General features: G+C 40.4%; 1 protein-coding gene across 2 annotated transcripts in view; it reads left to right on the plus strand.

The window, feature by feature from the left end:
* Acss2 (acyl-CoA synthetase short chain family member 2) overlaps positions 1–12,662 on the plus strand; it is a 47,450-nt gene that overhangs the window by 18,570 nt on the left and 16,218 nt on the right. The gene's annotated exons all lie outside the window — the stretch shown is intronic.

A 12,662-nucleotide genomic window follows, 5' to 3' on the forward strand; every position in this document is an offset into this window, starting at 1 on the left:
TTAGCCTGTCTCCTCCAGACATACTCTAGTTGGCTAAGAGCTCTCATATTGCAGCTGCGGTCTTCCTCACACATCACACTGTTACCATGCTTTGACTTTTTATGTCTATGATGATATTAGCTACACAGGCGGCTGTGTTTGACCACCCAGCTTCTTACAGCTTTCCATAATACCCAAGGTTGATTGATGATTTCTTTCTTGTCTCTTTTCCTTAGAAATAGGGTCTTTGTTATGTAGCCCTCACTGGAAATCCTCCTGTCTCAGCCACCTAAGTGCCAAGAGTACAGGTATGTGCTAGCACTCCTGGCTATAAATTTCTCTACTCTTTATAATAATAAACTATGTATCCCATTTGCTACACTTATGTGTTTGTTCCCTTATTTTTTTTTTAAAGAACTTGGGGCTCAGACAGTACAAATGCCTTGGCCAGGGTCTTAAAGTAATCATAACTTTTTTGTTTTGTTTTGTTTTTTGAGACAGAGTTTCTATGTGTAGCTTTGTGCCTTTCCTGGATCTCATTCTGTAGCCCAGGCTGGCCTTGAACTCACAGAGATCCTCCTGCCTCTGCCTCCCGAGTGCTGGGATTAAAGGCGTGAGCCACCACCGCCCAGCGTAATTATAACTTATTCTAGACAGGAGGACAATTTCCATTCCTTCTTCCAGACACCATGCTTCTACTTTCACAGCCTTTGCTTCTTGGACACTTGGACATTTGTCTAGTCAGTAGTTTATTAAGAGGGTATAGGGCTGTTTTTGGAAATGTCAACTACTACTTATAAAGCTAAAGATATTAAAATGAAAGCTTAATAAAGTAGTATCTTTTCTTTAACTGAGAGATGCTCACTCATTAAATAATTTTCCACTGAATATGTGCAACATATTAACTTGAGCTTAGGGCAATACAGAGAGGATCAGCAGAGAGGCACTTTTGTAGTTCAGGAAAGAGTTGACAATAGTGATAATGGTAGAAGTCAGGGAAAGGGTCAGATTTTATATATTAAAAAGGCAGTAGATTTTACAGATGAGCTTGATATGTGATCTAAGAGAATCAAGTAAAAAAGTATCTCCAAGGAGGGCCAGCAATATGGCTCATCAGGTAGTGGTGCTTGCCACCAAGTCTGATTACCTGAGTTTGACTCCTAGAACCTACAACTTGTGTTCTGACTTCCACACATATGCTATGGCATGCATACATGTACACATACACACTGAATAAATAAGTAAATGTAAAAAAAATACGTTAAAGAAGAATATCTCCAAGGAGCCAAGCATGGTGTCATAAGTATAATCCCAGCATCAGGAGGCTGACCTAGGAGCATGAGGCTAGGCTACATAGAGCAACTACATTTCAATAAAAATAAACAACAAAAAGACACATCTCTTAAGTTTTTTTCTCCACCTCTCTTATCAACTAGAAAAATGGAATTTCCATTATTCTAGATGGATAAGGGATTTGAAAGAGAAGTTCTGGGGAAAGGACCAGGAATTTTTGTTTCATACACAAACATATAAAGTTGTAGTTGTGACAAGTGCTAGCCAGTTATTAAAGGGTTCAAGTATGGATATGACATGTCAGGTTTAGATTTGGAAAAAAACCATTCTTTTGATCATTAGTATATATAAAAGATAAGAAGCCCAGCCTGAGGATTTGTAGGTAGAGGCCCTAGTTGCTTTGGGATCTTAAACAAATAATGACATCCTTCTTGAGGTTTAGTTTTCTCACCTTTCAAAGGGGATAACAAATCTTGTCCATCTCAAAAGATTATAAGGTAGCCAAGTCTGGTGGCACAGGCCAGCAATCTAACTACTCAAGAGACTTAGGCAATAGGATTGAGAGGTCAAGGCCTGCTTGTGCTGTAGAATTAAGTTTCAGTCCAACCTGCGTGACTTAATGAGATGCAGTCTCAAAATAAAAAATAAGTAAGAAGGTTAGGGATACAGCTCAGTGGTAGTGTGCTTTTATGTGGGCTCTAGGTTAATCTCCAGTACCATCAACCAAACCAAACCAAACCAAACCAAACCAAACCAAAAGAACTGCTACAAGGATTATCTGAAGTTTAAGATGAATAAACATACTATGACAATTAGAAAATTATCAAATTTATAGAAAGTTGCAAAGACAATACAAATAACCTTTCCCTGAACAATTTGAGGGTAAGATAAACAAGAACTTTCTCATGCATAACTGTAATAAGACTTTCAAAACAAGGAAATCAATATTCATATATCACTTGCCATCTAACCCTTGGACTCCATTGCTGCTTTGTTGAAATTTGTTCCAGAAATGTTCTGTATAGCAAGAGGGCTGAGATAAATAGAATTAACATATAACATATAATATTAATATATTATATATGGCTGCTGTGTCTTTTTAGTCTCCGTCAGTCTAGACTAGTCCTCCAGTCTTTACTCTCTTCGTTTTAAAAGGCTATCTTTCTAGCCAGGCGGTGGTGGCGCACACCTTTAATCCCAGCACTCAGGAGGCAGAGCCAGGTGGATCTCTGTGAGTTCGAGGCCAGCCTGGGCTACCAAGTGAGTTCCAGGAAAGGCGCAAAGCTACACAGAGAAACCCTGTCTCGAAAAACCAAAAAAAAAAAAAAAAAAGGTTATCTTTCCAGTCTTAACAGCCAACAAAATGTAACCTAGATATTAAACTAAAATAAATTGGTTGCTATTTATCTTATACCAATGCATATTCAGTTAGAGATTCTTAAATATGATATCTAGATTTAGTGAACATCTATCCATAAATCCTCTATTAGCCTCTAGCAGCAGGTTTTAAACGTTTTGATATTTATAGGTAAGTTTCAGATACTACAGTAAGTATTTAGGTGATAAACAAGAAAAATCTGGTCTTTATCTTTATGGAGCTCACACAATTGTCAGCTGCAAATCTTCTTTAGGAATGAATTGTTAGAATCAATGTGAAATAAGGAAACAAAGAAATGTAAAAAGGGAAATTATTTCAAGGGAGAGTGTGGAGATGTGGAGGGCATGTCTCTAGGAGCAAATGGCTATACATGTGCTCCCTTGACTCTTGAAAATGCCAGGAACTATTTTTCTTTTACATTTATTTATTTATTTATTTGGTGTGTGTGTGTGTGTATGTATGTGTGTGTATGTATGTGTGTGTGTGTGTGTGCGTGTGTGTGTGCGTGCATGTGTGTATGTATGTGTGTGTGTATGTGTGTGCGTGTGTGTGTGCGTGCATGTGTGTATGTATGTGTGTGTGTATGTGTGTGCGTGTGTGTGTGCGTGCATGTGTGTATGTATGTGTGTGTGTGTATGTATGTGTGTGTATGTATGTGTGTGTGTGTATGTGTGTGCGCGTGTATGTGTGTGTGCGTGTGTGTATGTATGTGTGTGTATGTGTGTGTGCGCGTGTGTGTGTGCGCGTGTGTGTATGTATGTGTGTATGTATGTGTGTGTATGTGTGTGTGTGTGTATGTATGTGTGTGTGTATGTGTGTGTGTGTGTGTGTGTGTGTGTGTGTGTGTGTGAAAGCCAAAAGACAATTTGTTGAAGGCAGTTCTTTTTTTCCACCGTGTGGGTTCTGAGAACTGAACTCAGCTTGGCAGCTTGGCAGCAAGCACCCTTACCCACTGAGCCACCTCACCAGCCACTGCGGACTGTTAAAGTTGACATAGGAGTTCTTCCTTGCTTGATTGAGGTTGTAGGTCTTTCAGGAAATTGTCAAGCAATTGAAAAGATCATGGTAACTGTGGTCTTGGCCACAGTTTGAAGTTCAAAGTAGATGGGAGTGTCCTTAACTTCCCACAATGCTTGTAGAGGATTTCAGGAGAGTGATTTCTCCATGTTCATTTGGTGCAGTGGAGTAAATAGTCTGGAATTCAAAACCTGGGTCTTAGTTACAGGTTTACATTTAATCCCCTGTGTGACCTTGGCAAGCCTCTCCCTCTGGATTTCTTGTAACTTTAAAATGAGAATAGTAATACTTGTTCTACCTACTGCTAGGGTAGTTGTGAGGATCAGGTTAAGGATGACCTTTAAATCGGTTATATACTGTAGTCATGTGAAGAATAAACTGCACCTGTATTGATTTATTCAACATGTGAGCAGGTATGGCATTACTTTTCTTTGTTCTTTATATCAGCTAAGTTTTCCCTCTACCCCATGTAAGCAAGTATTCAATTGCTGTATAAGTTTTATATTCTGGGTCTTCCACGAATGAGCCAACTGTAGAAACTCAGGAACATTTGTTGACCTGACTCCAAATTCTGCTTGTTTCCACCCTCTTCCTTTCTGTGTCTACATATTTTCTTTGAAACTGATTTCGAGACTTGCTCCCCTACTGGGAAGGAGAAAAGAACCAACAAGTTTAAGATACACTAGAGATTTTCCTATCTAACACCAGCCTTTCCCCTCTTCCAACTCTCTTTTTCCATCTTATATTTCACAGAGAAAAAAAATAGAGCCTGAGTTTGTGCAAATTCGTATATTGAACTAGGGATAAACAGTAAATCTAGGTCTAGTAACTCCATATTAGAACTAGGGGATCCTGCATTTTTACATGCAAAAATAAGCACTTGAAAATCTTGTGAGAAGTTCAGAACCCCATCCCAGACTATTTATTTATTTTTATTTTATATGTATAGGTAGGTGTTTTGCCTGCATGTATGTATGTGAACCTCATGTGTGCAGTAGCTGTGGAGGCCAGAAGAGAGTTCAGATACCCTGGAACTAGAGTTACAGATGGTTGTGAGCTGCCATGTAAATGCTGAGAAGAGAACCTGGGTCCTCAGGAAGAGCAGACAGTGCTCTTAACATCTCTCCAACCCTGCCAGCCTACTTAACCAGAATCTCCAGAAAATAAAACCTCTGAATCTATTTTTATAAGCTTCTCAAATAGTTGTTATATAGGAAGAGAGTACCCCTGAAAATTCTTTCAGCACTAAGGTAATAGATCAGTTGAAAGCACATACCTAGGATATGTGAGGCATAGGGTTCAACTATGTCCATAATAATGTTTAGGATAGAAAACTCTGACTTTTTTGTTTTTTGGTTTTTTGAGACAGGGTTTCTTTGTGAAACAATCCTGGCTGTCCTGGATCTCACTCTGTAGACCAGGCTGGCCTCAAACTCACAGAGATCCTCCTGCCTCTACCTTCCAAGTGCTGGGATTAAAGGTGTGCGCCACCACCACCCGGAGACATTTTTTTTAAAACATAGAAGAAAGGGTAATTATGAAAGAGATTGGGAAAAGAAAATCCTCTCCAGATTTCCTAATAGGTCAGTGTTAGGAAAGATTACATACAGAAATTGAAGAACTAAATTTTTAGTCTCTTAATTAAATTTCTTGGCTGGGCCTTGGTGGTGCATGAAGGGGTCAGAAGCAGGCAAATCTCTGTGAGTTTGAATTCTTTCAACCATACAGTTCTCAGAGCTTTAACACATTGATTTTCTTCCTTTCCTTTCCCTCAGGCTTTGGAAACATTCCCCTTTGGAAAAGGCCATGCTCTTTAGGAGGAAAATGTCTTCAATAGACATCTAGAATGTCAAGATGCAGTGTCCAATGTGATGACTACTAACCACATGTTATTTTATACTTAAAGTATATTATATTTAAAGTAAGACTAAATAAAACTTTCTGTTTTTCTCTCACACTTTAAGTGTTTACTAGTAATATGGCTAATGGCTACTCGTTGGACAGCACCAGTTTCGAATAATGTAATGTGCTAGGGAACCCCAAGGCCATCACTTACCATTCCTGTGCCTTAGGGTAAGTAAGAATGGTAGATCTCAAAAGCTCCATTCTTCTTTAACCTTCTTGGTGATTTGCGATTCAATTTTGGAGGTTTGCATCCCTCCACCTTTCTTTCAACCTTTCTGCTACAATGAGAGCAGAAGTACCCACAGGGAACATTAGGTTGCTAATTTGTCAAATTACATTGTTTCCACTTCCTACTCCCTTGGTAGAAGGAGAAAATGACCTGAGGGTATGTTTACATTAGAGTTCCATACATTTGTGCAATACTTTACGGGTCATAGAACTCTTTCATGTTATTTCTTCATTTTTACAGTTTCAAAGTATTCCTTTTCTGTTTTTGTTTTGTGTATCTCTGTATAACAGCCCTGGCTGTCCTGGAACTCACTCTGTAGACCAGGCTAGCCTCAAACTCAGAGATCTGCTGAGTGCTGGGATTAAAGGTGTGCACTACCACGCCTGGCTCAAAGTATTCTTATTCTTCCAGGCATGTAATATTATGTTTGTAATCTCATAACCCCAGAGGTTGAGGCCAGCTTGGGTTAGTGAGATTTGGCTTCAAAAGACCAAGTTTGGAGCTGTAACTTAGTTCTAGAGCATTTGCCTAACATGTACCTTGAGTTTGATCACCAATACTACTCAAATAAAATAAAAAAGAAGTTGGAAGGCCTTAAAGTTAATTTTAATAATCTTCATGAATATAAATTATATGGGGGGAATTTGTAAAATGAGAAGTCCAAGATTGGTGCGGTGGCACACACCTATAATCCCAGCATTCACTGGAGGATTACCAGGAGTTTGAAGCCAGATGAGCAAGACTCTGTCTCAAATACCAAAACTCTAACAAAAAAATACCAATGCCACATTCTCTGGAGAATCATCTAGTACAAATAGCTACTAGAGTTTTCCTGGGCAAACTGAACAATCCTATTCTTCAATTCTGTAGTGTATGTTTAGGGAGGGTGTCTTAGAAACTGCATTATTAGCATTATTTGAGCATATTTTGAGAAAGGCTGGTTTTGCTTGGTTCTCATGACAGGATTTGATTTTTAGTATCTCTGCAAATCTTAAAATTCTACATGTTACCTCAGAGTTAGAGAATTCCCAAAGGAGCCCATCCTATCTTTGGATACCTCTGACACTTTGAAGGACTCTCTGTAAACCCAGCTTTCCAAAGAGACCTAACTACTCCACTTGTAGGTACATATTGCTAACCTGCTTCATTCCCATAATAATTTTTCAGAATTAGTTCATTCAGAAAAATTTATTAAGTACCTACTATAAACAAGTTTCTGTGCAAGACATAAGGGATTCAGCAGTGAACAAAACCAACTTGGCCTCTGCTTCAGGAGCTAGGGGAAACAGCCGACTTTCTTTCATTGATTTATTATTAGTTTTGGTTGTGTGTGTTTCTATGGTGTGTATATGTATACATTTTCATATGTGTGCAGGTGTATATGGAGGCAAGATGTCGACATTGGGTGTCTTTTTCTCTGTTGCTACCTTTTTTACCTTTTTTTTTTTTTTTTTTTTTGAGACAGGGTCACTCATTGAACCTGGAGCTCACCAATTCAGTAAGACTAGCCAGCTTAACAAGCCTCGGAGACCCTCATTTCTTTGACTTGCCAGGTGTTCGGGCACATGCTACTGCACCCAGACATTTTAGTGGGGACTGGGGATCCTAACTCAGATCCTCATGCTTGTACAGTGAGCACTTTACTAACTGAACCAGCTCCCTAGCCCCAAAACAGCCAATTTTAAAAGTAAACCAAGGAAGTATAGCTTGAGAAAAATACAAAGAACACAAGCAGAATGTGATGATGAGAAACAAGAAGGGATGGTGCTATTTAGAATGATGAGAGAAAATCTCACTAGGTAGTTGATATTTAAACTGAGATCTGCGGCATAAGATAGAACAATTCAAAGAACGAAGGAAAGATAGAAAATGAACATGGGGTGCTCTGTCTACAAGAAGGCGATTGTGTTTGGAGCCTTAGAAAGCAGAATAGGCTGGGCAGTGGTAGCTCACACCTTTAAGCCCAGCATTCGGGAGGCAGGGTCAGGCAGATCTCTGTGAGTTCAAGGCCAACCTGGGCTACAGAGTGAGTTCCAGGAAAGGCGCAAAGCTACACAGAGAAACCCTGTCTCGAAAAACCAAAAATAAAAAAAAAAAAAAATTAAAAAAAAAAAGCAGAATAGGAGATTGGCACAAGATGAAGAAGAGCAAGATACAAGGTACAGAGGTTTGGTTTTCTTTCTTATATTGTTATGCCCAGATCGCGGGGACCCCCAAAAGACCACCACAGACACTGATTCCTGTGTGTAAAAGCAAAGAGCCTTTATTTCAAGCTCTGGAGCTTGGTCCCTCTGTCTGTCCGACACAGTGGTGAGAGCAGAGAGCCCCAAGCTAAGGTGGGGTGAGGTTTTTATCATAGCAGAGGTTGGGGTGAGGGGATTTCCAGGATCCAGGACCCTGATTAGCTGACAATTGTCTAGGGGTATCTGTAAAACAAAAAATAGGCCAGGCTATGGTGGCGCATGCCTTTAATCCCAGCACTCAGGAGGCAGAGGCAGGCAGATCTCTGTGAGTTCGAGGCCAGCCTGGGCTACAGATTGAGTTCCAGGAAAGGCACAAAGCTATATGGAATAAACCTGTCTCAAAAAACAAAACAACAACAACAACAAAAAAAAAAATAGCTAGACTCAAGGACATCTGGCCATCGGTATGTTTGGGATGTCAGGTACTTCCTCACCCCTGGGTAGATCCCTGGGTGGTATCAGCTTAAGGCTTTTCCTGAATCTGGGTGTTGCCTGCCAGTAAGCCTGTCACAGAAGCTGTGTCAAGCTATTTTGCGGCCCCTCCACAATGTAATGGAATCAATAGATGAATTTTAGGCAGGAGGCTATGTGGTCTGATTTATGTTTTTAATTGAGCATTCTGAATGATGTGTAAATAAAAGGGGGCAAGAGTGAAATGGGAGATTGTTTGGAGGCCATTGTGGTCAACAAATAAAAGTGGCTATAACTAGGTGAAGGCAACAGAGATAAGAGCTATCTTAAAATTGCTAGGGCACCCCTAACAGCTTCCCCCAACCAGATAAACATTTGGTTAGTGCTTCTCTCATAACAGGTTTGACTTCTTATTAGAGTGTTTGTTCTTTGAACATCCTGGCCCACTAGGGTAGAATTTCCCCCAAAACAGTTCTATGAATAAACCAGTTTTCCCGTTTATCTTTTATTTGGAGGCAGGGTATTGGAAGATCTTAGTGCATGCTGGGCAAGTACCCAGGCCTACCACCCATCTTTCTCCCAGTCCTTTGGCCCTATTTTATGCTTTATTTCCTGGTTGTAAGGAATTAAAATATCCAATCTGATGCCTCTCTTCTCATAGGAAGAGAGGATCTCTTGTCTTCTCTGTTGTTAACCACGTAACAGTCTTCTGATGATTTGACTATGACCGTGAGTAGCCTATTGTGCTGGCCTAAGTTGGAAGAGGCAGAGAAAAACCATGACCTTTGCCCTCTGGGTTTGATAGGAAAAATAAGACCCATATAAATGCAGTACAAGGTTGTGTGTGTCAGGGTGTCACAGGAAAATGGAGCGAAAGGCACTGAAAGGGTGAAAGAATTTTCAGTTTGGGGGGCAGGTGGGGGGAAAGAGAAACTAAGAACGGTTTCAAGGAAGATGTTCCTTTTGAAGGGGAGGAGTGTTCTTCCATGGGATAGTCCAGGATAGCCTCACTGAAAAGGCAATGGTTCCTGTAATCCCAGCACTTGGGAGGCTGAGGCAGGAGGACTGCTGTGTGTCTGAGGCCAGCCCAGGCTACATAGTGGTTCCATCCCAGCTTGAGCTACAGAGTGACGCCCAGTCTCTAAATAAATAAAAGAAGCCAACATTTCAGCGTGATTGGAAGCTGAAGAGCAAGCCATGTGGTCACCTGGGGGAAGAGTGCTACAAGTAGAAGATAAGGATTCTGGGATTGAGTTATATCTCCTTAGTCAAGCACTAAGGCAGTCAAGTGTAAGGAGCAGAGGGAGCTGGGAGGGAAGACAGAACAAGAACGTGTGGGTATAAAAAGGGACTAGATCGTGTAAGGATTAATAGACTACTGGAAGGACTTTGACTTTGACTCAAAACTGTGTGAGAACCAACCTGAGTGTTTTGAGCAAAAGAATAACACCCCTCACTTACCTAGTGGTGGTTTTGACAGGGACAGTAGAAATAATTGTGAAAACGCACATATATACATATATATTTAAAAGTTTATTATTTATGTGTATGTATGTGTAGCTGTGCATGTGCCCAAAGAGGTCAGAGAGGTGTTAGCTCCCTGAAGCTGGAATTTCAGGTAGTTGTGAGCCACCTGATGTGGGTGCCAGCAATCAAACTCAGGTTCTTTGCAAGAACAATATGTGCTCTTAACCACTGAGCCATTTCTCCAGCCCCTAAATCTATTAAACTAACAGCAGATTAGAGTAAAGTTGGAGGGTATAGAAGGGCTAGTTTGAAAAGACTCTCTGTAGAAGATTGCCCAGAGGAGGAACATAAGAAGGACCTAGTGACTGTGTATCCTGTGTTAGCCCCACTAACCGCATGACCTCCAAGTGAAGGGCAAGTAGTAAGGTTTATGGCAGAAATTCTCAATCAGTAATCCATCAGTTAAATATCTCATTAATAGTTCTGTTTTGTTTACGGTGTTTTAAATTTTTGAAAACTAGTTATCAGTACTTAAATTTTTGACAAAAATATATTCCACACCCTTACAAATAACAACATTGAGCCATTAAACGAAATTTAACAGGAGCTAAATTTAGGTACTGGATGCCAAAGCATGTATTGTGTTTTCTAGTTGATTTCTCTATTGTTGCCCCTAAACTGAGGCTAAATATAGTTTTACAGATCTTGTTGCTCTCATATAGAAAAGCTAAGAGGAAAAAAACAATCTCCTGTCTCTGTCAAATTTTAGTTATGTGATCTACTTCACTCATTTGCCTGGACATGATTAATTTTTTCCCATCATGCTGAGAATTGAACCCAGGACCTTGCACTGACTGAGCTACATCTCAAGCCCAGTCCTTGTTAATTTTTGATCTTGCAATTCCCCTGTGGAAGAAAGAGGACTGGACTCTGAATCCTTGTACCTGTTCTTCTGCAAACCACCCTTTGATCCTAATCATAGCAAACAGTCTCTTGGAATCTCAGAGTTAGACCAAATTAATTGTTCTGTAAAAGTTCAAGGATCCTAGTGGGCTTTGTATCTTGAAAAGGCCGGTTTTTGTCCCTTTCCCCTTCTAACTAGCCAGGGTCCCCAGCCTGGTGTCTGTGACAGAGAAAGAAGACACTGGAATGAGTAATGTACCTATATCAATAATATATAGCTTGCGCACATAGCCAAAGAGAGGAACACTGTGTGTGTGTGTGTGTGTGTGTGTGTGTGTGTGTGTGTGTGTGTGTGTATAGGTGGGTTCAAGTAAGCTGTGCATATATAAGCTGTGCACATCTGTTCCTATTCATCATCCATATACCAATCTTTATTTTCAGTGCTAGAGATACAGCGGTGAACAAGACAGGCTAGGTCTCTGCTCTAATGAGGCTTATATTCCTGTAAAGGATATGAATAAGAACAAGCAGGTAAAATAAGTGAGATTATTTCAAATAATGGAAAGTTTTATTAAAAAATAAAAGCAGAATGATTTGATTATAAGTTTCTAAAAAGGCAAGCTGTGCATCTAGGGGGTGTGTAAATGTACTTTCAGGCAGACTCATGTTTGAATTCTGGGTACATACATTTATGCTTATTTGTGTTTGTGTAGCTCAGCAGCTATTGTGAGTAGAATATTTCTGTATTAGTATATATGGCTTTATTCAAGTGTATCTACAGAGGTGAGCTGGTACGGGGTACACACTGGGGGTGCATGCATGAGGACACACATAGCAGGCATAACTGGAAATGTTTTGAAGTTTCTGTAGCATTTGTCAGTGGGCAGCTTTTCTGCTTCTGGCATTCAGGGACATTTGCCAGCTTCCTCTCTCCTTGTTCTGTCCCGTTTTAGTAACCTTGCTATGCTTGGCTTCTCTCAGCCCTAGGAGGGTTAAAGCCAAGGAGAAGATAGTAACTGACTCATCAAGCCAGAAGCTGGAAAGAAGCTGATAATTTCTGTGTAACTTCTCTCAGTAAGAAAAGGCCTGATATCCTTGCCAGTCCAGTCCCTTACACTCTGAGCAAAATAGTCCTGACTTGAAATCAGAAGATCTGAGGATCTATTCTTGGCTCTGTCACTTATTATTGTGTGACCTTGGCTGGCTAGGTCTCTCTAGGTTTCAGTTTCCTCCTTCATAAACACCCTGGATAGTAAAGAAGGGGGGGAGCACAGACGGCTTGTTGGGGTATTATATAGTATTGCATCTGGAGGAGGAGAGCAGAAGCAATGGTATGGTAAGACGTGTGGGAGAGGTGAGCAGGCTCAGCACCAAGCCTGATGACCTGGGACCCACATGGTGGAAGGGTGGGACCAACTCCTCCTGGCTGTCCTGTAACCTCCACACATGTGCCATGGTATGCATCCTTCCAAACAAACAAGCACAAAATTTAAAGTGAAATTTTAAATGTAGAGGTAGGCATGAACTTTGTGTATCAGGGAAGCCAGAAAGAATACCACTTAGAATAAAATTTAAACTTACCACTCCCACAAGGGCCTACCTGATTTGACTGATACCTAGCTCTTATTCTCATTTGATCTTTTGCTCACTGTATTCCAACCACATTGAGTTCCTTTCTGCTCTTTGAATAGGCTTCAAGACCTTTACGTTTGATGCTTTCTCTGCCCAGAATAGTCTTCCCAAGAACTGATATGGTTACCTATTTCTTATCAAGGTCTTAGCTGAAATAGCATTTCCCTAGGCTTTCCCTGACACTCTTATCTAAAGTGGTTTTCTC

Source organism: Peromyscus leucopus, chromosome 4, assembly GCF_004664715.2.
Source record: "Peromyscus leucopus breed LL Stock chromosome 4, UCI_PerLeu_2.1, whole genome shotgun sequence".
Lineage (NCBI taxonomy): Eukaryota > Metazoa > Chordata > Mammalia > Rodentia > Cricetidae > Peromyscus > Peromyscus leucopus.